At 40.6% G+C, this 27,641-nt stretch overlaps 1 protein-coding gene across 1 annotated transcript in view; it reads left to right on the top strand.

Moving 5' to 3' along the window:
- The window catches only part of WWOX (WW domain containing oxidoreductase), a 684,395-nt gene that overhangs the window by 152,352 nt on the left and 504,402 nt on the right, over positions 1-27,641 (top strand). The gene's annotated exons all lie outside the window — the stretch shown is intronic.

The raw sequence follows: 27,641 nt of genomic DNA, 5'->3' as shown, positions 1-27,641 counted from the left end.
GTAAATGCACTAGCCTAATGTAATGCTGAAGAAAAATTAAGACAAATGATACTGCATCCCTGCCACAAACTGCGGCTTGTACAAAATTCACTTTAGTTATTATACTCTGAATACGTGTACTAAGCCTCCTCTGTGTATGCACAATTTATGTTGAATGCAACATGAATCATTTTAATAGACCAAGCAAAAAGTCCCCAAAGTCAATTTTCAAATTATGAACCTTGGAACAGAATATAACAACAATGAACAACAAATAGTTCCGATTTTATTCTGAACTGCAGATGAACCATTAAAGGTACAGTATGCTGATTTGGAAAAGCATTTCTTACCTATCAAAAATGGGTAAGGATTATAGAAGGGACATTTAAAAAAAAAAGTTTTTTAGTGTTCTTTCATCATGAGACAATTCGTACACCTAACGAAGGGGATATATTTGAAAGAAGTTGATCAGGATAAAAATCTTGGCATCATTGTTTTCAGGATATATGGCACTGAACTGGGACTTAGAAGACTTCTGTTCAGTTCCTGGCAGTGCCTCTGATCTCCTGTATGACCTCAGGCAAATCAATTCACGCCTCTTTCTCTTCTAACCCTTTATATGTCTTGGTTAAGACTGTAAGCTTTTTGGGGGCAGCAACTGTCTTATTCATTTGTACAGTGCCAAGCACAATGAAGACTCGAACTTGGTTGCCACTACTTTAATATTAGTAATAACAAATAGTTTTCCACAAGACATTTCCAATGGAGATTAATAGTTTTCAGATGCACAATGTGCACACATTAGCATTAGTTATCCTCTATTCTAGTTATCTATCCTTTGACCACAAGGCTTGTCACTGCTCTTTTGGAAGGGTATGTTTATTGTGGACATTGTCATTTCACAGGGGGTTCTGGTCAACACCCCTGCCCCCACACCTTCTGCTCATTGTTGAGGCTTGAATCATTGCTATTTCTTACACTTTAACTATTTTGTGTTACAATTTATTTTTTATTCTTGTGTTTGCATATTGGTCCATTTACTCTAAGTTGTTTGCTTCATAAATAAAGGACCTGATTTTTCAGCCTCTATTCATAAACACTTCCAACAGCTGATGATTGAATTTTCACACACATTTGCATGTGAAAATTCTATTACCAGCATTCATGTCTGTTAGTCCACCAACATGCCTCCTCTCCAGTGGAGGCCAATGGATGAGATGTCACTGAAATTAGGCCCACAGCTATTTAAATAAGATGTTAATTTTTTTCCCTTTGCCACTAGTTATTCAGTTTGAACAATAAGACACATGTGGTATGTTTTATACCTGTACCTGAATAACGAGATCACTTAAGTTCCCCATAATTCCTAATTTATACAGCAATGTTTATATACATCTTAAAGTTCTTTACAAATATAGCTGAAAGATTTTTAAAAATAGGGACAAAGTGCAGCTAATTGGGAAAAACACAAACAAACTTTATGACTAAAACAAATCTACAGGGGTGATTTGGAATTAAAACCCAGTTTAGAATTGCTAATAACGTTAAGCAATGAACTCCACAATTTGGGCTAACTATATCAAAACTCTTTCTCTAAGTAATTGTAATTTGATCATCACCAGTATAAAGCAAAGGGTATGATCACCTTATTAAAAAGTGCAATTGTGAGGTCCTGTAAAGCTTTGTAAATGAAAAGAGAAATTCTAGTGCTTTATAATCATGTAAAATGCAGTAATAATATAGGATGCAGTTATGCCATCTGCAACTTGGGTGCAATGGACCAGATTGCTCCCTTCCACAGAAAGGGGAAATAAAAGTCCTTTGAGGCTAAACCTGTTCTCTGCTGGAATGGATTAAAGTTCACAAATTTCAAAGTTTGTGGCCCCTCCCAGTTCCACAGATCTCATGGATCCATGAGGAAGTGGAGCTCTTGCAAAATATGAGTAATAACTTTTCTCAGAGAGAGACCAGCTGTTCTCTTTGCTGTTCCTCTCCTTTCAGGATCCCTGCTTCTGTTGTCTGGGGTCTTCTTGTGGTATGAGCTGCAGAGGAAAGCCAGATGGAGGAAGTACAGATGCCTGCTGTTTTACTTTCAGTCCAGATTTCTGAACAGGAGCAGAGTTGGGGACAGTGCTGCACACAGAGGCTATTCCACCTAGCCCTCAGTCTCATTTTCTGAAATCCACCTTTCTCCTTCTGTGGGCAGTGTGAAGAACAGTATCTTGAAGCACAGTTTTCCCCCTTCTGCATAGAAAGAGGGATATCCATGTGTGGGAAGAGTCCTCCACATGGAGCCACCTGTATCATTCTGTTCCAACGTTCTTACGGAAGTCCAGGAAGAGGCAAAACATTCTAATAATTGTTTCAGTTTGTCTATTCAGCAAGGACAGTGTTTGTATTCTCACAATATTGGCATTGAGTCTTTTTTAATAGTGTCTCATTTCTTTCTCTGTTCCTGCCTCTATAGTCAAATAAACCCACCTCCCCTGCCTGTCTGTTACGGGTTCAGAAAATAGGCTGCAACTTTATTAACCAGATGGTTACCCAGTGGTCTGTGTCACATAATGGAGTGGGTCAGTCCCAAAGAAGGTCCTCATCTTCTTGTTCCACCAAAGCTCACGGTGGACTTTGCAGGGAATGAGGCTAAGGGATTCTCAGTGGAGGCTGTAGTAAAAGCTACCATTAGAGATCAGAACAATGTAGCCACCTTCAAAATACAAGTGGGGACCCATATCCTTGTACTGGTCTTCCCTCGTAAAGAAAGCAGACAGCATTGTCCCTGGAAAGCAGTTACTGAAACTCATTCAACTCCAAAAGTAGTCTGAAAAAGAAGCAGAAATGTAGAGCTCTGATCCCTTTGTGATAGAACATGTTTCCTAACTTAATCAAGACTCGTAGTTATTATGGGAATTGTTGCATCAGGAAAGCATATATGAAATCTATGTGTTGATATATAAATATTAAAAGCTATTACAATCTGCTAGAGAGGGGATCAACCAAACAGCATATAGGCACCTGTTTCAGACACACTTTCTGCTCTTCTCTCAGCTTTGGACCCTTATTTCCTGCTATTTCTGCTAACTCCACCCATATACTTCTGGCCTCATGGACTTTTAGTTTAGATTAAAGAAAGCAACAAAGAGAGCAAGCAAGCCAACGTTTCCAGGAGAGGGAATGCAGTGTACTTCTCTCCCTCTGAATGATTCTCCATCTTTAATTGCCTCATTGAACACCAGCCGAGTAGACAGGCAGAAATAGTTCTTGGGCTAGATTTGTGTGATCTGGTTTAAGGTACAAACGAAACATTGCATGGATTAGTCCATTATTTTAATTGTCTTTTATTTAATGTCAGTCGAGTAGCTTCTGTTCTCAGAGGAATGCTTTTCCTACTTTCTACTGCCATAGAACAGTGCACACAGAGAATTAATATGCTTGTCTGGATGGACTATTTTTGGAAATGTTTAACTGTTATACATTGAACGTAATTTTATCAAATGTTTCTTAAAGCTGAGATGTTCTAAAATAAGCAGAATAGAAGGATGGAGAGAGCAGGGCAGGTGTCCTTGTTATTAAATCCCTTCTCGGAGGTTGTTGAGAGAAAAGAAATTGCTCTTTAATCTGACATGTTTACTAGTTTCTTTCTGATGTTTCTCTCTTTGAACCATGCTTAAAAAACCTCCACTTAGTTATTCTGGACTTATAGTGGCTTAACTAGGAGCAGAATTTGGCTGTTTCTGCTTCACCTTAATGTGCTGATCTATTTTAATCAAAACCAGGGGACCTGATTCCCCATTGCCTTGCTCCTGGGGCAGTCATTTACAGATCAGAAAGGTGGTGTTTTACACCCACTTTAAACAGGTGAAAATGACTGCAAAAGGCAGCAAAGAAACCAGTCCCCTTGGTATAATATGTTGTTGTTCCAAATGGGAAGAGCCATGTTCTTATTGTACTGCCTGCTTTCCTAGGCAATTTCTTTGTGTGTGTGTGTGTGTGTGTGTGTGTGTGTGTGTGTGTGTGTGTGTGTGTGTGTGATTCCATTTTCTCTTTTTTTTTTTTTTTGACAGCAACTTTTTTTTCAAGAACAAGAAAGTCGATTTCATATCTTGTCTTTTGCTCTTAAATTGCATCAATCCAATGTTTTAAAAGTAATACCATGTAAATCTTTATTTTTAATTAAAAAAAAAAAACTTTAAACTTTGATGATGTAGAAAAACCATGTGATAGGAGTGTTGTGTAGGGTGACCAGATGTCCCGATTTTATAGGGACAGTCCTGATATTCAGGTCTTTTTCTTATGTAGATGCCTATTACCCCTCACCCCCGTCCTGATTTTTCACACTTTCTATCTGGTCACCCTACTGTTGTGTCCCATGTATTCACCAGGTGCACCTTTTATTCTTCTTGTAGCTGCCATTTTTTGTTAAATCCAAGAGTATTTAGCCATTCCAAACTCAACCTTTTTCTTATGGCATCTGTTGTTGATTAAGTTGCAGAAATGCTTCCCGTCCATTTCCCAGTATTGTACACTATTTTGCATTTGGATACCGCTTTTCCAAAATGATTTCCACAGTCACTTAAGCAGCTGTGAAAAAACTCAAAATGGTAACATGTTTTCATAAATCTTGCTATCATAGTACCAAGTAATTACTCCGAAGAAGTTACCCATATCATGGGGTTTTTAATTAGTTGTGTAATTAGTACAGTTTTTAGATAATTTAAAAGACTATTTTTAAAAAGGTAATATATACTGCTCCCCACTAAGTTGGTATGGGGCAGCTATGGAGGGATTTGTCAATTATAGGACACACTGGGCCCTATAGACACAGGGTCATATTGGAAGTGGTTCAGAGGCACTCTTCCTCATTTGGCATCCTGGAACTCGTTAGGGGATCTTCTGTCTACTCTTTAGGAGGGTGCTTTTCTCCTGGGCTAATCACCTGACACCCTGCCAATCATATGTCTAGACCAGGGGTCGGCAACGTTCGGCACGCAGCTCGCCAGGATAAGCACCCTAGCGGGCCGGGCCAGTTTATTTACCTGCTGACGCGGCAGGTTCGGCCGATCGCGGCCCCCACTGGCCGCGGTTCGCCGTCCCGGGCCAATGGGGGCGGCGGGAAGCCGCAGCCAGCACATCCCTCAGCCCGCACCGCTTCCCGCCGCCCCCATTGGCCCGGGACGGCGAATTGCGGCGAGTGGGGGCCGCGATCGGCCGAACCTGTCGCGTCAGCAGGTAAATAAACTGGCCCGGCCCGCTAGGGTGCTTACCCTGGCAAGCCGCGTGCCAAACGTTGCCGACCCCTGGTCTAGACCTGAAGGGGTCATCAAGGTGCAGTCTGTGCATGCAGGAGAGCTTGGGCTATGCAACTGTGATAAGTCCCTGCGCAGGGGCTTGCCAAAGGAGGAAAAGCTTTCTGTGCCCTTCCTCCCACTTTCACATCTAGACAGGCACTAGACATAGTCTGGCCTGTGTAGGTCTTCCAAGTTGGGAGCTATGAATGGCATAAACTGAGATAGTGATATAGCCTTTAAAATAAGCAGTCTGGAAAACTTAATTTATTGTTGTATGGGTCAGATAATACTAAATGCCTATTCTGTGGAAGAATCTTATTTAAGTACTTAGATGAGCCAGGTCTGGCATCTAGCCAAGTCAGTGTGGCACCTAACAACATCCCTGTATCCTTGGATCATCTCTTTTTGTGTCAGGTTTAAGGGTATTTGTTCAGTTCTCTATAGTTACTCTTTTCAAACATAGAGCCGTATATTGTTCGAAGGGTAGGCAGAGAAAGTGTGTAATTAGTGTGTTTCACTAGGCTGAACAGAATACTCAGCAAGGTGTAGAGGAGATTGGATGGTGTTTATGAATGAATGTCATTATTTTGACAGGATGATGAATTAACATGCCTGGCTTTGGTGGCTAAGTTTCATGAGCAGTTTTGTGTGGTCTGGTCAGTGTGGGAACTTGTGGTAGTTTCTGAAACAGCATTGTGGGTGTTGGAGACAGAAATTGCAGTTAAGTGAAAGAAAAAAGCACTCTACAGTTATTTTGTTCTAGAATTACATCTAGTCTTTGTAAGCATACTTAAACTATTATCCCATTATTGCCTCTAAGTATGATTTGACACAACTTCTCTACGGTTTCTCACTTTTTACAATGTTTACTTATTCGCACCATTTTTAATTGTTTTAACCACAAATACATTATTTTGGGCAGTGGGTGGTTAGAGGGCTGAGATTTTCAAAGGGGTTTGGACACCCTATTTCTGTCAACTTCAGTAGGAAGTGGGTGCCATTGGCAAAACTTTCTTAAGTGTGCAAGTCACTTAGCCTCAGGGCCATATTTGCAAAGGTATTTAGGTTGCCTAAATAAGATCCTAAATCTGCAGATAGGGGCTTTTGTAAATCCCACCAAGCACCTTGGAGAGTTAGGTGCTTAACTCACTTAAGTGTTTTTGTAAATCCTACCAGGCACCTATCTGCATATTTAGGATCTTAAATACCTTTGTAAATATGGCCCATAAATCCCACTGAATTTCAGTGGGACTTAAAGTCTTAAGTGGTACTTTTGAAAATGAGACTTGGGCTCTGATGTCATTTAGGGCCAGATTTGGAAAGGTATCTAGGTGCCTAAAGATGCAGATAGGTACCTAGTTTTGAGTTTCGAAAGCGGGTCTAGTGCCTAACTTCTGTTGATTGCCTATATGTGTTTTTAGGTGCTTAAATAGCTTTAAAAATCTGGCCCTTTCCTCTTTTGAAAACTTTACTCCAAATTCCTCATGCAGTTTTGAGAAACTCAGCCTATTGTTTCTATCTTTATTTGCTTTCTTTATATTGAGGAATTCCTTGGTGCCCATTGTGATAGTATCTGTGCACCTTCCAATAGATGAAAACCAAACACATACAAATGGGTGTAACTGATTATAATTATGTGAACATTTAAAAAATAAACTAGAAAAGCTCAATAGTGTAGAGGACAGTGCACAGGCTTACTCATTCTCCCCAAAGGTGACCCTATTTCTCAAAATAGAAATTTGCCATTTAATCAACCTGTAATAAAGAAAAGCCTTCTCTGTTGGATCATCCCATTCATATATTTTCAAGAAAACTCTGGGGAGAATAAATGAGCTATACATCATGCCTTGAAGTGCAAAACACCCAAGCTCTGTTGCACCAAGGGAGAGAGATGTGGGTTCCACAGTCAAGGATCTATCAAAGAAAATGCCTTGCAACCATCCCACTTTTGTTTTAACCCATGATGCTGAGAGCTAGATGCTAAAGTGCCCCTGCTGGTGGGCAAATCCTGCAGTGTAGCAACTACAGTGTTGCCATGGCGTCAGTGAGCTGAATACCTATCAGAACATCCTTTTGCTGTGCTCTGAAGGTGGCAATATTCATGCGCAACACTAAACTCAAGCATAAAAAGCCAAAGGTCTTGTAGAACATTCTGCCTGTGGTGCTGGGAAGTTCTATCAGGAGCGAAGAAGGAAGAGAGGGAACAGGCATAGCTAGTTACACTAGTAAGTTATGGCTAGCCAGTTGGTCTAACTAGTAATTCATTGGAAAAAAATACATCGTTCTTACAGAATATAGTCTCTGGGTTCCACCTTATAGCTGAGTCATAGATAGGGTGACCAGATGTCCCGATTTTATAGGGACAGTCCCGATTTTTGGTCTTTTTCTTATATAGGCTCCTATTACCCCACCCCCACCCCCGTCCCGATTTTTCACATTTGCTGTCTGGTCACCCTAGTCATAGAGTTGTTCTAAAAATATAAAACCAATTTCCTTTATTAGAAAATTAATTGAACTGCTTTTTTGTTAATTTTCCAGGAAAGCAATTTGCCCTCACATTTGGAATGTATCTGAACAGCTGTTCCTTTGATTGTTAGATTATTTAATATTTTAAAAGAACACCCAAAGAAACTCTAAATGCATCTTTGAAAAGAGAACTACAGTACCTGCTTAATAGGGTGTAGTTCCTCATAGACTTTTTTTCTTTGTTGTGGCAGTTTTATTGCCATTTTTTCCTGTCTTTTTCAATTTTTCTCGTTGAAACAAGTATGTGCCACCAGAAGAAAATGACACCTCTTTTATATGATTGAGTTTTTTGTTTTTTTTTCTTGTAGGCTATTGATTAAAAAAAATTCTTCCGAGAAATAAAATAGGCTAAGCCCTCTGTACTGCAATGGGATCTGAATGAGTGAACCATTGTGTCCATTATGAACCCCACTGATTTCACTGAGATTCTGCACCGGACTGCTCACGTAGCTCCCAGGATGGATAAGATTCAGTCCTAAACTAGTACCAGGTTTTCTGTTTACAAAACTTGTAAAGTCTGTAATCTTGTGTCCTTCCCAGTCTCAACACAAGAGCTTTATACCTTTGAAAAAGTGAGATTCCCAGTTTATTGCCTTGAAAGGTCCTAATATAATGAATTATATGTAGTGACATTTTTATTTCTACACAAAATCTATTTTAGGTCCTTTTTAGAGGTTTCCGTAGCTCCCTCTGAGACCCTGTACAGCTGCATTCATGGTATTTATTATTATTAGTTATTTTTATTGTGGTAGCACCTAGAGGCCCCAGCTAAGATGAGGGTTCTATTGTGCTAGGTTCTGTACAAACATGTAAAAGATGGTCCCTGCCCCAAAGAGCTTACAGTTTAAGTAGACAGGATAGACAAAGAATGAATTAGTGGTGGGGATGAGAAAGGGATATAGACAGATGAAGTGATATACCCAATGTTACACAGTAAATTAGTGTAGAATTAGATGTAGAACACAGGGCTGCTAAGTCACAGTTCATGTCCCTATCCACTAGACAACGCTGCCCCAATGTCCTATGGCACCTACCTTCATTGGTGGAAGGATGAGAAAATTAGTCCCAATATAATTTCTAAAACACTTATATATGTTTTCTGTCACGTGTCATATACAGAATATATGAAGAAGTGGTGTAAAGATCCTATCAACACTCATTTTGAGTGATCTGCATGCCACACTTTTAGCTTTGCCACTCATAAATACTGCAGTCATCCCAAAGTAATGCCAATGAAAACCTTTATGCTATTGTGTCATGTCTTTTCTATATATTTTAATGATGTAAACTTTTTCTTAATGTAAGTAAATGGTTAGTTGGAGACAGTTTATATGCATTATCTTTTAAATAATGCTGTATTATTGTTCTTGTTTATTAATATGCTTACTGAACTTTACATTAAAAGATCAGAAGGGTAGCCGTGTTGGTCTGGATCTGTAAAAAGCAACAGAGGGTCCTGTGGCACCTTTAAGACTAACAGATGTATTGGAGCATAAGCTTTCGTGGGTGAATGCCCACTTCGTCAGATGCAAGCTTATGCTCCAATACATCTGTTAGTCTTAAAGGTGCCACAGGACCCTCTGTTGCTTTTTACAGATCCAGATTTATCCCATAATTCTATGCAGTGTTGCACCCACCTTGTCTCTGTATTATCTCATAACTGTCATTTCAACTCTCTCTAGTGTGAAGTGGATCATGTTCCACAACGTACTTTTATATTATTTAAAGTGTGAGTGACCAACTTTCCTTGCACAGGTCTCTTCATTTACTGGAGACTTTGAAACTTCAATCTCGTGTGGAGGTAAATGCCTGAAGATCTACATCATGCCTGGAATGCAGATTACATTATAGCTATTGCAAAAATGCTTGGAAGAGAGGAGCTGTCTCTTAATAAAAAAGAAAAAAGAAAAGAAAAGAAGCAAAGGTGGTGGGTGATTTTCAAAAGTTTAGCAGAGACAGTGGTTCTTATGCTGCTAAACCCCATAGTACGTGCTTTTGAAAATCTGTCCCATATTTTGTACTTGTGGTAGAATTTAGTAACTGTTGCCTTCACACTAAGCTGCGTCACATCAAAGAGATTGTACTGGTGTTACTAAGGGCAGAGTTCAATCATTAATTTGATTCCCATCGTTTTTAAAGCTGGTGAGAACTCTTTAATAATGTTAGTCCAGGTATTTCAGTGGATTGGTATGGTACTTTGTGTAGCTTGCTGAGGTGCATGTAAAGAATGGAACAAAACAGAGTTTTAAAAGGAATTTCACACAATTATTTTGTGCTTGCTGATACAGCACCGAGTAGCACTAGTCAGATGTTTTGGAATGTAAGTCTAGATTTAATGTAAAAACTACCGAAACAGCAGCCAATTACTCACAGGAAAATTATGAAAGTTATCTGTTGGTGGTACAAAAAAATACACGTGACTGGTTTCAATTAGTAAGAGAAAACATTACTAGGTCAGCTTTTAATGGTTTTTGAAATATTTTAAAAATCCCCTCCTATTTTTTGCTCCAGTTGCACAGACACAGAGAAGCAAAACTTACAGACCTTAGCTAGAATCTTATTTTTTCTTCCCATGACTTCAAAGTAACGATATATTGTGGTCTTGCCACTAATGAGAGTATATCAAAAGAATCGCAAAACTAGAGAATTAGGTTATTATTGCAGTAGTTTGAGAATCAACTACCATTACAGAAAAAATGTGTGCAAATGTTTAACATTACAAATGTTAAGAACACACTGAACCTTGATTGCATGTAACCATATTAAAGAAAAGTTATCCCAACCATGCATTTATATTATTTATGAAAGTTAGAAGCATTAGGCACTGTTTAATTTTATTTGGCTAATGAAAGCAGTGTGAAAACAGATTTTCCTTATATTGTCACTCTTTGTGGGGGAGTGAAGGGAAATCTTTGGTACATGTAACGTCCCACAAGGAAATACAGTTCATTTTCCTGAATTACAGTACAGTATATGGATAGTGTTTGGGAGAAAATATTAAAGTGAGAAGCGTAATGCTACTTTCCTATTGGTCACATTACCTACATCCTGGGTTTTGCAAGGTCAGCAGTTATTCTGAAGTTGAGCAGAAATGGCTTCACTGGCTTTAACTTTACCAGTGCCCTTGATGAGGTGCAGAGTTGTCAGTATTCTCGTAAAATTCCTCAGTGATGGCTTCTTCTGTTCTCTTTATTTCCTTAACTGAACATCTGTCTAATTGTTCACCTCCATTGCTTTAGTGCTTTCCTCATGCTTTCTCTGTTTCCAGACAATAAACTTTATTTTCTTCATAAGAATTCAGTCTACGCAAGGGTATTAGGCAGCTTGTTTGCACCTTTTAATTTCTGGAAGTTTTCCAGAAGGGCTTTTTGCAGTAGTTCCAATGGGTTCATCAGTGAATCATGTAACATAATGCAGCATTGTGTTTGGGTTTTTATCCATTACCTTCTGTTTATAAACATCTGCTTGGAAATTTTCTTTCTGAATCTAAAAAAAAAAAAAATATATATATCTTTTACATTTTTGCATGTGGCATATGGGTAAGACATACAGTACCTGATTTTTTTTGGTCAGGTGTTCAGGTATGTACAGCAAGTGTTTAACGTAAAGGTTGCGGGGGGGAGGGGTAGATTATTTATTTAAAAATAAAATTTTAAACATGGAAATATGCAGAAAAGCAATTTTTTAACTAGTTAGTATTAGCTGGCAATGTTTTTATTTTAAAAAATTTAACAACTGTGTGAATATACAGAAAAGTGACCAACATTCAGAGTTATACAAATGTCTAGAGATTTTTCTCTCCTTGAGACACCATTATTATTCACAAAAATAACCGGCGTGTTTGTTCTGTTAATGTTCAGTGCTTGTCTAGCTTTCTTTAATTGTTTTCCTTGTCTAAAAGGCTTTGTATCAAGGGCATGCATTGGTTGTACTGGCAAATATTTTCAATGAAGACTAGTTTTTAATCATTCTTTTTGACTGTTACCCTTACCACAGTTAACAACACTTCCCAGTATTGAATATAGATTTTAAAACTACTACTACTGTTATATAAAAACTTTAAAATTCATTAAGATAGTGTGCACAGCCTACTGTAATATGCACATACACCAGCTTTGTTAGAGGTATTCAAAAGGGCCAAGTCAGTGGTATATAGAGGGCATTTAAAAAGCACCGCCAATCAATATTTACTATTTAGTAGCATATAGAAGAAAAATAAACTTAAGAAGAACAGGATAGAGTGAAATTGCCCATTATATTATTGGACGATACATTTTTCCTTGAGTACTTTTGTAGTGCATGACTTGGAATTTGATACTGAAAAATTGTGGCTATGTGCATACTTAGTTACAAAATGAAAATTTCAGGGGTTTTCATGCTGAAGGATTTAAAAAACTAATATAGACTTTGGGCCTAATTCTTATTTATGCTAAGGTCACATAATTCTTACACACACTTTAAGGCCCCTTTTTAATGTCAGAATAGTGTAAAGTGGCCTTAGTGTAAATGAGAATCAGACCCCTTATGTCTGCAGTTGACTGAATTGAGTTGTATGTATTGGTCAGCAAAATTGCTTTGCCAGTTTTTTGGTCTAGAATTTCATCTAACATTGGTGTAAATCTTAAGTTACTGGAGTTACTTCAGATTTACAAAGGTGCAGTTGAGATCAGAATCTGGCCTTTAATTCAAAAGACCTCATTCCAGCCCAGGGATCGGCAATGTTTGGCACGCGGCTCGCCAGGGTAAGCACCCTAGCGGGCTGGGCCAGTTTATTTACCTGCTGACGCGGCAGGTTCGGCCGATCGCGGCCCCCACTCGCCGCGGTTTGCCGTCCTGGGCCAATGGGGGCGGCGGGAAGCGGCGCGGGCGAGCGATGTGCTGGCTGCGGCTTCCCGCCGCCCCCATTGGCCCGGGACGGCGAACCGCGGCCAGTGGGGGCCGCGATCGGCCGAACCTGCCGTGTCAGCAGGTAAGTAAACTGGCCTGGCCTGCTAGGGTGCTTACCCTGGCGAGCAGCGTGCCGAACGTTGCCGACCCCTGTTCCAGCCTTTACATTTACATCTCTGATTATTTTGGACATGGTTTTTTCATGCTTGTATTTTTGTTCATAAATCAATACACAAAAACCTTCTCTTGTTTGTGTTTGCAAATCAGGTAGTTAAGTGCCTGAATACATGATGTGTATATTCAAATACAAGTTGCTCATATTCATATGAGACTTTTTGTACATGCAAAAAGGTAGACTTGAAAAATGTTCATTCAATATTGTGAGCATATCCAGCTAGTTAACTTAGGGGATGTGAACAGTTGTGGGCACAAGGAAAATTATTTAGTCATCCAACTAAACTTTGTGGGTACAAGTGTGTTGGACATCTACATTTTTTACTTTACACCCAGAAAATTAGACCGTTTGAGGCCCTTATAAAAATCTTGTCATAAACACTCAATATTAAGTTCTGCAAAATCTGCCTACACTCCATTTCTTCCTTTGTGCCTGGTAATTTATCTCATGTAATTATTCCTGTTCGCTTGGAGAACTTGTAAAATTATTCATATTTAAGGAAATGACATGTTTTAAAAATATCCATATCTGGATTGATTTTCCTGTGAAATGAAGTATATTTCTGGTAATAAGAGAAAGTGAAAGTACCATACTTTAAATCTACTGGTAAGCCTTAATGTACTGTATAGAAGCCATAGTGAATTTCTGTACCTGTGGGTGTCACTGTTCTGCTAATCGATTCTGTGACAGTAGGTGTTCATACAGTACAATAACCTCATTTTAAATATTTTTGGCTTATATCTAGAAATTACGTTTTTTATCTGACAAATTGTATCTGTTTTATTTTCATATTGTTGTGATTTCATCTTCATGCTTTCCATTAAGGAAACATAGTGTTTTGCTAGTCACTTGTGTAGTCAATGAACTACGACTGTCTTTAACTACTAGATATTGTTCTAGCCCAAGCCTGGTCTACACTAAAATTTAGGTGAACCCAGCTTTGCTGCTCAGGGGTGTGAAAAATCCACATCCTGGAGCGGCAGTGCTTCTCTGGGAAGTGGACTACCTATGCCAGTGGGAGAACTCCTCCCATCGGCGTAGGTAGTGTCTACAGTGAAGCGCTACAGGGGTACTGCTGTACCTGTGCCGCTGAAGTGTTTCAAGTGTAGATAAGTCCTCAGTCTGAACATTGCTTGCAGGAGGGCAGGCTGCCCAGAACATCAGTGATCTTACTTATTACTTTGTGTTATAAATAATCTTGTTTTTTCCTGCAACAAATAAATCTTTGGGCCTCCCTGCAAAAAGAAAATAAAAAAAAATTTGTGGTTACAATATAATAAAAATAAACCTTTTGGCATGACTGCAGCTGACATTTATCAGCCTATTTGTGGGTGCTCTTTCTCTCTCTGTATAATACAGAACATAATTTGTCACTTTGTAAATACATTCCAGCCTAAATCCCTGCCAGCCTCTGTTAGTGTTTGAAGGATTAATGCACTGCACGGTGCTTGTCTGCACTTTCAGGCCACAACATAGCTTATGATTATGAATCTTGAGAGAGCAGGGAAAAGGGGTGTCTTTTTTTGTAGGTGCTTAAACATTTACTGTCTTTTTTGGCCATCATAGTTTTCTTGTCTTTACTTTTCATCTATACAGGTGGTATTCACCATTTCAATAGTCATAAAGTCTGTATGTTGAAATCAATTATAAGCAACTTCCATGCTGGCGTGTATATGAAGCTTTATTATGAGAGTGCACATATGAAACCCTAGATCTGATTTTGTTTTTTAGACATTTTATTACAATAGTAGTTAAACAAGATGATCTCTTATTTTACTTCTTGTTGAGGTTTTCGAACATTAATTGAGAATATTTATTTCCCCTTAAATCTTATACCACATGTCTTTCCAGTCCAGATGTGGCCAGCAACCAATAGATAGGGGTAATTAAATGTCCTGACTTTGCAAGCTTCTCTTACATCTACTAAGGCTTTAGTTGAGAGTGTCAAATTTATTTAATCTTAGGATCTCAATTTGGATTTGATCAAGATTTCAAAAGTAAACAAAAAGGGCCTGTATTTTCTAGGTCATCTGATGATATCAGACCTTTCAATGTTGTTTTTTGGAAATATATTCATGCCATCAACTTAGTCTTTCAGAATTTGAAGAAATTGAAGTATTTGAATAGGACACTAAAGGTTCTGTTACAGATTCCCAGGCAAGCTTTACTGTTCTGTAAAAAAAAATAGATATGTTTATTAGAAAAGTAAGCCACATACAAAACATATTGCCAGGATTCTTTCAGATTCCCTAGGAGAATCTCAAAAGAATCTCTTGGAAAAATATTATCTAGATCTGGGGAATGGCAGGGTGAGAAAAACAGTAGATTCTCAAATAACTACCAACAGTTCAAGTGCATTCAGATCTGAACCAATTGTGAATCGTGCTGCAAATGTGTCATAGTATTGAAATAAATTGTATCATTGATAGGTCTCAAAATGGGGAATCATCATTGAATGGGTGTATTTCAAGTGGGGTCCCGCAGGGATTGGTTCTTGCTTCTATGCTATATAGCATTTTTATCAATGATCTGCAAGAAAACATAAAATCATCACTGATAAAGTTTGAAGATGACACAAAAATTGAGGGACTGGTAAATAATCAAGAGGACAGGTCACTGATACAGAGTGATCTGGATTTCTTGGTAAATGGGTGCAAGGAAACTGTGTGTTTAATAAGGCTAAATGTAAATGTTGACATCTGAGAACAAAGAATGTAAGCTATACTTACAGGATGGGGGACTCTGTTCTGGGGACAGTGATTCTGAAAAAAGATTTGGGGGTCATGGTGGGTAATCAGCTGAACACGAGCTCCCAGTGTGATGCTGTGGGCAAAAGGGCTAATGCAATCCTTGGATGCATAAACAAGGGACTCTTGAGTAGGAGATTATTTTACCTCTGTATTTGACGCTGGTGCAACTGCTGCTGGAATACTTTGTCTAGTTCTGGTGTCCATAATTCAAGATGGATGTTGATAAATTGGAGAGGGTTTAGAGAAGAGCCATGAGAATGATTGAAGGATTAGAAAACGTGATTTACAGTGATAAACTAAGGGGCTTAATCTATTTATCTTAACAAAGAGAAGGGTAAAGGGTGACTTGATTACACTCTATAACTACCTACATGGGAACAAATATATGAAAATGGGCTCTTCAATCTAGCAGAGACCATTATAACATGATCCAATGGCTGGAAGTTCAGCCTAGACAAATTCAGACTAGAAACAAGGTGTACATTTTTAACAGTGAGATAAATTAACCATTGGAACAATTTACCAAGGGTAATGGTGTACTCGTTATCACTGACAATTTTAAAATCCAGATTGATGTTTTGCTAAAAGATATTCCATTGGAATTATTTTGGGAAAGGTCAGACAAGATTATCAAAATGGTCCCTTCCCAGGGACCATTCCCAGGCCTGGGAATCTATGAATCTCCTTTTATAAAATCCGTTTTATTTCTTGGGATTAAAATAGATGTGTACTACAGGCAACACAATCGCATTCATACAGCACAAGTCAAACCTTTTGGAGCCTGCAAATTGCAGTCCTCTGAAATTATGGTTTAGTGGGTGTTTTTTTCCCTTCCTAGTGGTTGAGGAATTAAAAAAAAAAAAAAAAAAAAGGTAGTGCCTTTGCTTATCCTTTTCTTTGAGCATAATTTTAGGATAGCTGTGCTACAGTTTGCAGCTGTGAAGAAAGTTTGATTTAATAAAAAGAAACATAAATAGACCAGGCTTTCCCTGATCCTCCATCTGTTTTTTTTTAAATTTATGTACAGTATAGCATCATTTTCAGAAAACTTGACAAGTTATAAAATCATACTACTTTAAGTGCTGTATAATGCAAATACATTGTTCATGGCAATGGGAGCCAGTTTTGATGATTTAGAGAAATGATTGCTTCAGAAACCCCCAAATTGAGCAGCCAAAGAGAAATTAATTAGTGTATTGTGCACACATAGAAAATATGTCCACAGTTACATAATAAGGTTTAAAACACCAGTGGGTGATTTGCAATAGTAGTCTGCACAACCTGGGAACTTGGTGCCGGCTGCAGCACAAAGATTGATGAAATGTGCATGCAGGTTGCAGTCACCTTCTAAGCAAAGGGTGAGGGCTAAGGTGATCAGTGGTAGGTTTTAATTGCTGGTAAACTCAAACAAGTCAGGAGAGGAAAAGCAAAGACTGTAGAAAAAACTGTAGATGGACAGAATGCCTCGATGCTTTATAACAGTCCAATGATAGGAATTAAATCCTTCATACCAGACTTTTTGCAAGGCTCTTTCAGGCAACAACGTAGGCTATAGAATACACACAATTCACCAGTTGCCTTCTTTATTGTTTACTTTAAAATCAAAGGCAGAACCCAATCTTCCCTGTCTTCATTCAGACTCTGATTAGCTTCTGATAGATTAACCTGTCACCAGTCACCTAGTTCTGGAATTTCCCCTCCCATATGTAGGGAATTAACCTAGCAATTTGAGACTATCCTTTTCAGATATCAACTCTAGCATAGTGCCTGGGGAAAAAGCAGAGGCACAGTTTGAGGGACTTCAGTTTTGTGGAATGGACCCATTCTGCTATAAGGTATAGGTTAGGTTAAAAAGACTGAGAACCAGGGCCGGATTAACCTTTTATTGCCCTGGTGCCAAACATATTACTGGGCCCCCATGGGGGCAATGGGGCATGGTACAGGGGGCCAGGAGGGGTCAGTGCCCAGCCCAGTGCGCGGGCACTGTTTACAAACCGGCAGCCACCAGACGCACAGTGGCCTGCCCATCCCTACACTGCCAGCACCCCTGCCAATAGGGTTACCAGGTGTCCAGTTTTCAAACAGAACACCCGGTTGAAAAGGGACCCCTGCAGCTCCAGTCAGCACTGCTAATTAGTCCGTTAAAAGTCCGATTGGCATGGGGCTGGCAGGCTCTCTACCCAGCTCCGTGCGGCTCCCAGGAAGAAGCTGGCATGTTCCTCTGGCTCCTAGGCATAGGGGCGGTCACGGGAGCTCTGCGTGCTGCCCCTGCCCCAAGCGCCGGCTCTGCAGCTCCCATTGGCCAGGAACCGCGGCCAATGGGAGCTGCGGGGGTGGCACCTGCGGACGGGGGCAGCACACAGATCCCCCTGGCCGCCTAGGGACATGATGCCGCTTCCTGTGAGCTGCCTGAGGTAAGCGCTGCCCGAAGCCTGCACCCCTGACCCCCTTCCGCACCCCAAACCGCTGCCCCAGTCCTGAGTCTCCTCCCATACACAAACTCCCTCCCATAGCCCACACCCCAATCCCTGGCCCTGGCCCTGAGCCCCCTCGTGCACTCTGAACCCCTCGGCCCCATCCTGGAGCCCCCTCCTGCACCCCAAATCCCTCATCCTCAGCCCCACCACAGTACCCACCCCCTCAGCCGGAGCATTCCCTCCCGCACCCCAACCCCTTGTCCAAGTCCAGAGCGCCCTCCTGCACCTCAAACCCCTCATTCCTCATCAACCCCTATGCCCAGCCCCACACACCCCCATAACAACTGCACAGCACCCTGCACACCCCGGCACATGCAGCACCCCCCAGCGCCACCACCACAACTGCACAGAGCCCCCACAGACTCCCCCCACTGCCCAGCATCCCAACACACACCAACTTCCCCCACCCCTCATTGGCCAGCATCACCCCCACCCACATCCCTGTGTCCAGTGCCCCAAAACACAGAAATCTCTCCCACCCCCCACAGCCCCCCGACTCCCTCACTGCCCAGTGCCCCCCGCCCCAGACTCCCCAGAGATCCCCTGCCCTGCACCCTGTCCCACCAGCTGCACTCACCGGCTTCTCTGGGGGGTGACTGTGTCCACTGGGCTGAGCAGGCAGCGCAGCTGGGGCCAGTCCTGGGGCGGGGATCGCTCCAGCCCGCTGGGATCAGCACAATCAGCCAGGCAGGAGCGGGAGTGAGGCCTGCCCAGGCCAGGCTCCCTCGGGACCTACTTGCCTGGCAGGGCCCAGCCGAGCCTCCCATACTGACCCCGTCCCCCCACTGGCCGAGACCGGCCCAGCCTCTGCACCAGTCCCAGGTGGCTTGGCCCTGGGGAGGCAGGCGGGGCCCCATAGGTAGTGGGCTGCAGAGACTGCTTGCAACCGTGCTGGGCAGTGGGGCAGACCCCTGGGATGTGACCCTCCAAGAGCCCACCTGGCCTGGCTGTGCTCACCATCCCTATGGCCCGCCTGTCCTGACTCTGCCCACCAGCCCCGCAGCCAGCAGCCCTGCCCAGCCTGCATGGCGGAGCCCGGCTGTTGAGCGGCGAGCCCCCAACAGGTGAGCTGGGAGCCTCTGGTGAGCCACTCACACAGCAAGGCCTGGATGCTAGACCTCCCTGGACGAGGGGCTAAACTCGGCCACGTGGATGGGTTAGATGGGTCTGTAATGGGCCCCTTTCCAGTGTGGGCCTGGAACCATTGGTGCCATTGTAAACCCGGTACTTCTGAGAACTAAGGTGTCCTTTATTCTCTGGGTTCTGTCAATCATCTCATACCTTCATTACATCCCTGAGAAGGGGTAGGTGAAAGATACCAGCTAAAAATCCAGACTACATGAGAAGGTAGAGATTCAAGGATGACCAGTAGTTCTAAAAGAATGCTATGCTAATCATAGCCCTCAGGTCTGTATGCCCTATATAGCACAAACCTTAGCTTTATCAAGAGTGGATAACCTGGCAATCAGTTTCCATTTCAGAGGCTCTCCCTTTGGGAGGAAAATTAGGGTTTAATCACCTCAGTCAGAAAGGTCCCCAGCTGTGCGTACAAGTGTGTATGTTTGCACCAATATCAAGTTTCAGGAAAGCTCTCTTCAAGCATGAAATCACATTTGACAGGACCAGGGAAAACGAATGCAGGAAGTGCTGACTCTCCTGCCCAAAATAAATACATAAATTAAAGTAACAATAAAATACCATCATCCCCAGTATTTTAACATTTCCTAATATTTTATGCTTAGAGGAATAGGATTTTACTTCCTGTACTGTGAATCCCTTGAGTTTTGGGATTCAGCATTGGAAAAAGTGTCTTATGTATTTTGATATAAAAATCATTCATAATGATATTATGGTATGGCTCTTAAAAGTCACCTGAAAAGGGGGTTAGAGGGATATAGAGCAGTGTGCTTTTCTTATGATCTATAAAGAAGCTTGAACTCTTTTTATATTTTAATCAAAAAATTTCCTTGTTCATTACTTGGAAATATCTAGAATGACAAGCCTGGCATTTCATGGTTTTGCTGGAAACCTGGTTGGAGGTCTTAGATGTGGATTATGGGCTTTCTAAGACTTCATTCGAAGGGGCAGTAATATTGAATCATTAACAAAGATAGTTTCTCTCTTAACCATTTAATTACGGATTTGGCATAAATAGATTTTGAGAAAAACAAAGAAGAAAAAATTAAACAGTCTGAATTGAAATCACTGCCACGCCTAGTTGCATGGCATATCTGATGTCATAATTCTATCAGTTCTCCATTCATCCATCAACTCTTTCAGGAAAAAACAGGGAAGACTAGAATTTCTAATGTTAAAAATAAAAAGGGAGGGAGGACAGACCATTCCCCTTTTACAAAACAACCGAAATCCCTTTTAAGGCCTTCATATATCAGAAATAATCAGAAAAGGGAGAAAACAAGTAAATGTAATTGATGTTCCCTTGCAGGTGTTAAGGAGTTAACAAAATAATTAATCAAAATGTTTATGAAATTATTTTACATAATGTGAACTATTTTCATGTACAAAGTTAAAGTGCAAATAGGAAATGTATTTTATAGAAATTGCTGAGGCAGAAAGGAAAAATGACTATAAAATTATTCCATTCACAATGGCTTCTAATGGACATCAATATGTTATCTAAAATGTAGTGCAAGGACCTATTCTTTAAACATCTGGTATATTTCTTAGGTTATGCTTAAGGCAGTGTGATTCATTTGTCCCATTCAGCTACATGAGAGGTAACTTCATAGCACTCAAAGTACATGCATGACAATATAAAGCTAGCATTACATAAATATACTTTTGCACCAAGTGCCATATGCTGTGTACATTAGGGCAACAATATTTACAGTCTTAAACCAGAATGAAGCCTCTTACTTGTTTTATTCCTCCATCAGTAGTAGCTATTGTTGGACACTGTTGACTGTCACAACTCGTGTCAAATTGTCAGACATGTTTATAGCTTTGTCTGCTTTGTCAAGATGGAAATTTGAATTTATTTAGTCTTTCCTTGTCACATAGAGGTTATATTTGGAGTCTTATAGATTTATCTACTATAAATACTTGATAATAATTTTACAGACCTTTCTTCGGTTTTCTCTTACAAGTCTTTTATTCTTAAACATTGTCTATTTCTCAGTCCATCTGCGTAGCATGTGATGGGTTTTTGTTTGTTCGCACAGATATATGGGTTGGCTGCTCAGAACTACCTATATCCTGAGGCGGGAGAGGGGTTGCCATCTGGATTTGCCTTTATCAATCTGAAATACATTCTATTTTTCTTTTGTCATCTCCTCAAAAAGTCTGATATTTTTAGTGATGTCCTGCTCACTAAGTTTCCTTGAAAATATGGCTTTTAAATGTATAAAGTATATAGACAGTACCCACTGAGAATATAATTATATAGTAAACCAGCTGATGACCACTATGTTGCCTTTTAAGTATATCTTCAGTTTTTCCAGTACTTACATGAGATATAGGGGCTACAGCATGTTTATTAAGAGGCTTCAACTGTGTATAAAACTAGAGCAGTCAGAAGTAATGGTGTCTGCTGAAGGATTCTTTATCATATGAATTTACCTTTAGTCATCCATTATTTATTTCAGCTATTTGATATGCCATTATAATAAATATTATGACAGAGAAAGCTTTTATGCTTCAACTTATTGTACTGCTCTTCACTTTCTTGCAATCCTTCAGGAAAATGTAACCATGCTTTACCTATATTTAACGTAAATCATCACTTACATTAGAATGAAAAATTCACTATGAAAAAAGGCTCCTTCAATACCAAGACATAAATGCACAATCATGTTTACTGCTAAACTACTGTATCAGGTAGTGTTCATTTTTAAACAGTTTTTAAGCTGTAACCCGAATACACTGCATATAGTGAAATTGCTAGCTTTCTGAGTGTCTTCACTCTTTTTAGTTTCCGGCCTGATAAGCATTTTTCTGTCTCAAATGCAAAATATTTCCAATTACATTCTGAGCATTTTTAATAGTTCTACTCTTCATGGCAAGTAGCTTACATACAAAACTAAATAAACTGTTATCCAGTGCAATTTCTCTTCAAACCAGCCAAACTTAAAACTTAAAAATATTTAAAAACCTATGCATAAAACCATCTAGCATAAGGTAAGCATCTTTTTTCCTTACTATTGGGATAGAAGAAGGGAAAGCATTTCTATGCATATTTTCAAAATGTTTTTGCATTGTGTATTTTAGAGAAACTATTTGGCTAAGAAAATTGTAATGGGCCATTGAGCCTTTCCTCTCTTGGCTGTTGACTTAAATATGGTCCAAGATATTACTGGCAAAAAGTTGCTAGCATCAGTTATCTGTTTGGTGGCCTAACTGAAATATAAACTAGCTGTCTCAATGCACTGCCTAATGGTCAAAAATCGTCACCTCCAAATCTCACGGTTGACACTAATTCACATCCTTTTAATCAGAGTCGGCAGAGAGACAGTAGAAACACCTCTGCTGTGTTTTTATGGTGAACGGGTTGTCAGTCATCATGACCGTTCAGTCTATGGCCTGTTTAGTGAGATGGATGCAAAAGGTCTGATTTGTGAAAGGTTTTTGTTGTTGTTGTTTTGTTTTTTGTGCTGTGATCAGTGGACATCTATCCACCAGAAACTGTATTTAGGGCACCAGATCATTTGGTACAGTCCATTGAACAGCTACCAGAGGGTAATGAACTTGTGATTTACAGGTGAAAAGCTCTATAAACTATTCCAAATCCAATCTGCTATCCAGTCCCTCTTTAATATTTAATTTAAAATTAAGTAGTGGAGGGAACATTAATGTCATATTTTTATTGACAAATTAAATACAAATGTTTTCTGCAGCTTTCTTCTCTGCTTTAGTGAATTAATATTATGATGTCAGCGTGAAGCTCCAGTGTCTCTTGCAATTGTGAAAGTGACAAGTCCCATTTAAGATTTTTACAACATAAAATGAGGAATAATTCAGTACTAAAATATGTAAAGTGGAATGGTGAGAGACATCAGCATAATAAAATTATGAACATTAGGTCAGAATTTGCACGATGCCATTAACAATCAGTTCTGATGGTATGTTACATTTATAGTAATGATACCTTTTAGCAAAAATGTTTTATTTTAGTGCCTGTATAAATACCGCTACACTTGCATGCTACATGTGCATATAGAGAGATAGCAGGAAAACATGATGACACAGGTAATGCTGAGCTACTGTATAACAAGCCTACACACATCAATGGTTGTTGCTGATATTATTACATTATTAGGACCTGGTAATGTAAGTGTGAGTCTTATTTACAGTTTTTCAATGTTATATTGTATATGATTAAGAAAAAAATGAGTTTAAGGCTTGCAATACAGCACTTGCCTAGTGCTTCACACCTTGAAGCTACTATACAAACTGTAAGCAATGTTCACAGTACCTCTGGGAGGTAGGTAAGTGGTAATATCTAAATTTTACAGGGGAGAAGCTGAGATAGAAAAGTGAAGCAGCTTGCCGAAGTCCACAAAAATGGTACAAGATTCATTGCTTTATCAATCACTGCTTGAAGAAAACCCACACAGTTCCAAGTCATGTGATAATCAGTTGTTTGCCTGTGTGTTTATATCCAAGTGTACTTTTCTGATCTTGTGTGGGTGCATTGGTTGTTGTTTGTTTCCATTTCTCCTGGTACATAACATTGGAAATATTTTGAGATCAATAAAAACAATGTTTTTGTAAATGAACAAAGGCACTTTATGCAGGATAATTGAATGCAAACAAAGTGAGGGGAAAAAATGAAAGGAGGCTGACCTCTGGTATCACAATCACACCAAGTAACCTATTTCATAGGGCAGCAGTGGTGAGGAGAAGCCAGAAGAAATTGGCAAAGGAAAGGGAGGATGTCAGAGGAATATTATTCTAATCACAGTTTGGTTTGATTATACAGTACATTGATGAGAGCTGAGATTTTAATGTGAACACTATTGAGTAAGTGACTCTCAGGAATGTAATACTAAATTGTTTGGGCTTATTCCATTATTGGTCCCTTTGGTAATCCAGGAAGAAGTATTTTCCCCCTTAAACTAAAACCTCTAGACAAGGAAGGGTCTATTGTGCTTTTTTAAAAATGCCTCTCTTATCCTAAATGGGATGCTGCTGTAGTTTACCCTCTCCTGGGGTGTATTTAATTTGATGCCCAGTGTCTTATGATCCTCTGTGCCAACTGCAGAATTACAGCAGGAATAGCAGTAGCCATCTTGGAAAAATGTTAGTGAATTTCTTTGTTTTGTGTCATTTTCACCTTTCACATGCACTTGAACATGTTTTTTTCCATGGAGGACATTTTGGGTTGGGGTTAGGGTTACTCAAGAAATGTTTTCATTGATTTTCTCTCTAACCTCATGTCTGACAAACTTAAAAAAGCAGCAAAAGAAAAGATAAGTTTAACTTTTTGCAATACAGGGCTGTTGATTATACTGACAGAGATGGTGGTCTCAGTTCATTGGATGAAATGACAAAGTTCAAGAAATCCATACTTGTAGCTTGCATTTACTATCTAAATATAACAATTAGCCATTTATGTTTTTTAATAATTTATTCATGCTTTTAAAACTGCCCATTTTACACCTATAGTAAATCCATCCACAAATCTGGCCTAATTACTCCAGTGAATTTCTACTTGTGAAAGTAGAAAGGTACCACATGTTTTTCCTTTGGACTCGCAATATTGGAGGCACTTCCTCTTCATTCTTGTAGTCAGTGGCAGAAACTTGAAACTTGACACCAAGAGCGAAAGCATTACCTGAGTAATAGTGTGTGGACTTGAATCACTGTCCCCAAGAGCATAGTAACTAACAGCTTGTGGTTTAGTCTGTTGAACTACTCGATGTTTTTGACCCCTTATTGTCCTTGTGTTTGTAGCATTCTTGTTCTTTTCCCCTTGGAAAAGACTGCAGAATGTTTTAGCTATATAATAATAACAATTTAAAAAAAAACCACTATTAAGTAAACAGTTTAACACTGCAAAGCTGAAGAGGAGCTGCAGTTGAGGAATACTGCACCGGGCAAGCCAGGATTGCCTTGCTGGCCTCTCTGAACTTTGAACAAAAGAAAGTATTTTCCTGTGGGGCAAAATTAGTGATGTACATCTTGGGGTTGAGGGGGTGGCAAGACTGTTTTGGAGAAAGTTTTTTTTTTTTTTTTTTAGCCCTTTCAAAGCACTATGACTTCATGTTTCCTGATGGGAATTGAATCTGCTGAAATTTTAGTTGTATTTATTTCACTGTCAATTTAAGATCAGCTGGAGTAGAAAGAAAGGCGTATGAGTGACATTTCAGTTAATCCCCACCTGCAATATAATTGCAATGGGCACGTTGGACGTCAACAAAGTAGAAGAAAGAGGAAAAGAGAGAAGCATCATTGAGGTGGGATTATGAAGACGCTGGAGGCAGCCAAATCTGCTTCTCCCAGCGCTGACAGGTCCCTCCACGCCACCTATGCTTTGTTTCTCCAAATATGCCCACTTTATTATTTCTTGACCGCAGTAAAGCCCGTCGCTCAGCAGGGCCACCTGCAGGGTTTACACTATCTTAAAATCCAACCTCTAATACTTCAGTTTACTACACTGTATTGCCATGTTTGAGGCTTCTTCTTCCGTCCACCCCTCCTCCCCCCCACCGCTTTCTTTAACTCATGCTAATGTCCAACCTGCACATTACAATTGTACTGATTTGTAGGAGACTGGTTGGGGATTAAATGAAATGTCACACAAATTTCTTTCTTACTGATCCAGCCAACCAAATGAGGGTGGTGGTGGTCGGGGGAGGGGGGGGGGAGACATGGAAAAGTGTCACAGTTCTTTGAAAGCATGTTCAAACCTGGTTAGATAATCATTTGGGGGGGTGGAATCAGGAGCTGAGAGACAGTTGTGATCACTAGAAGTGAGAAGGGCACAGATGGCCTATTATTACAGACTCTAAGATAGGGCTTGGGGATCAGACTAAAGGCACAACAGTTTCTTTCCAGGGGATGGAACATTGCTGCATTTTGCGGGTACAATGCACCCTCACCTGATGAACAGGACTTCTTTCATAGGACAGGACTGTGGCTGGAAGGACTTGCAATCAACTTGTGTCTGGGCAATGGGTGCCCATAAGCCTTCAAGGTTTACTGTGAAAATAGACTACAAAGACTCTAGACCACTGGGTAGCTGTTCTAGCTCATTTGTTCTGAGGTTTGGAGTCAAAACAGTTCAACAGAACTGTAGACAAAGGCCTTTAAACTGAACATAGTGTTGAGAACCTTATTGAGAGCCATTCAATGGGTAAGGCTGGCAAGTTCAGGCTCGCCTTTTGTGTTGTTGCCACTGCCTCCACTGTTTGAAAAGTTGACTTTAGGAGTATGAATAAGGCTATGTTTTAGTCATGGATATTTTTAGTAAAAGTTATGGACAGGTCAAGGGCAGTAAACAAAAATTCAGGGCCCTTGACCTGTCCATGAATTTTACTAAAAATATGAGTGATTAAAACTTGGGTGGTGGCTGCCCAGGGGCCCGACAGGTTCTGAGTGAGGGTGGCCCAGCTGCTTGGGGAGCGGGGCAGCAGTGCGCGACCCGGGACCAGTGCTGGGGGGGGCAGGTTGGCGGGGATGACAGGCTCCCTACCTGGCTCTGTGCTGCCTCCCTCCCCCTCCCCCCCGAGCAGCAGCCGAGTTTGGGTGTGGGAGGGGTCAGGAGGTTGGGGCACGGGATTGGGTGAGGCAGGCGCTGGGTGAGGTGTACCTTTGGGAGCTCCCTGGAAGCGGCGACATTCCCCTCGGTTAGCTGCTAGGCGGAAGCGTGGCCAGGCAGCTCTGCGCACTGCCTCCGCCTGCAGGCACCACCGCCGCAGCTCCCATTGGCCGCAGTTCCCGGCCAATAGGAGCTGTGAAGCCAGTGCTCTGGGTGGAGGCAGCACGCAGAGCTGCCTGGCCACGCCGCCGCCTAGCAGCTGACCGAAGGGGATGTCACCGCAGGTAAGCGCTGCCCAGAGCCCGCCTCATCCCGCCACGTGGCCCAACTCCCTGCCCCCTCCAACACCCAAACTCGGCTGTTTGGGGGGAAGGTGCGGTGGCCTGAGACTGCCCCAGCAATGGCCGGTGTGCCTGCCGCAGGGGCTGCCTGAGCTGCCCCTGAGCTGGGCACACCGGCCGCTGCAGACGTCACAGAGGTCACAGAAGGTCACGGAATCCGTGACTTCCGTAACAAACTCACAGCCTTAAGTATGAGCAGTTTCCTCTAAAGATGCAGTGACCTATTAACCTTGTATAAAATTCTGTCCTTGCTCCTTTCTGCTGTGGATGTTATAGACTGCTTTAGGACTATTTTATGCAAGGTTGAATTAAAGTATGAATGTTTTAAAGTATTTTGTGTGATATGTAATGTGTGTTTTTCCTATAATGGTATGTTAAATGTATGCATCTCTTTTTAAACAATAATTATTTGTTTACTTTTTATTTTTATTTCATGATTTGCATCTTCACAAATTTCAGCTACATGGGAGAAAGAAGAGATCATGTTAACCTTAAAACT

This window comes from Emys orbicularis, chromosome 14 (genome assembly GCF_028017835.1).
Source record: "Emys orbicularis isolate rEmyOrb1 chromosome 14, rEmyOrb1.hap1, whole genome shotgun sequence".
Classification (NCBI taxonomy): Eukaryota; Metazoa; Chordata; order Testudines; family Emydidae; genus Emys; species Emys orbicularis.
Note: the sequence above shows the minus strand (reverse complement) of the source record. Positions and strands in the feature narration are given on the sequence as shown.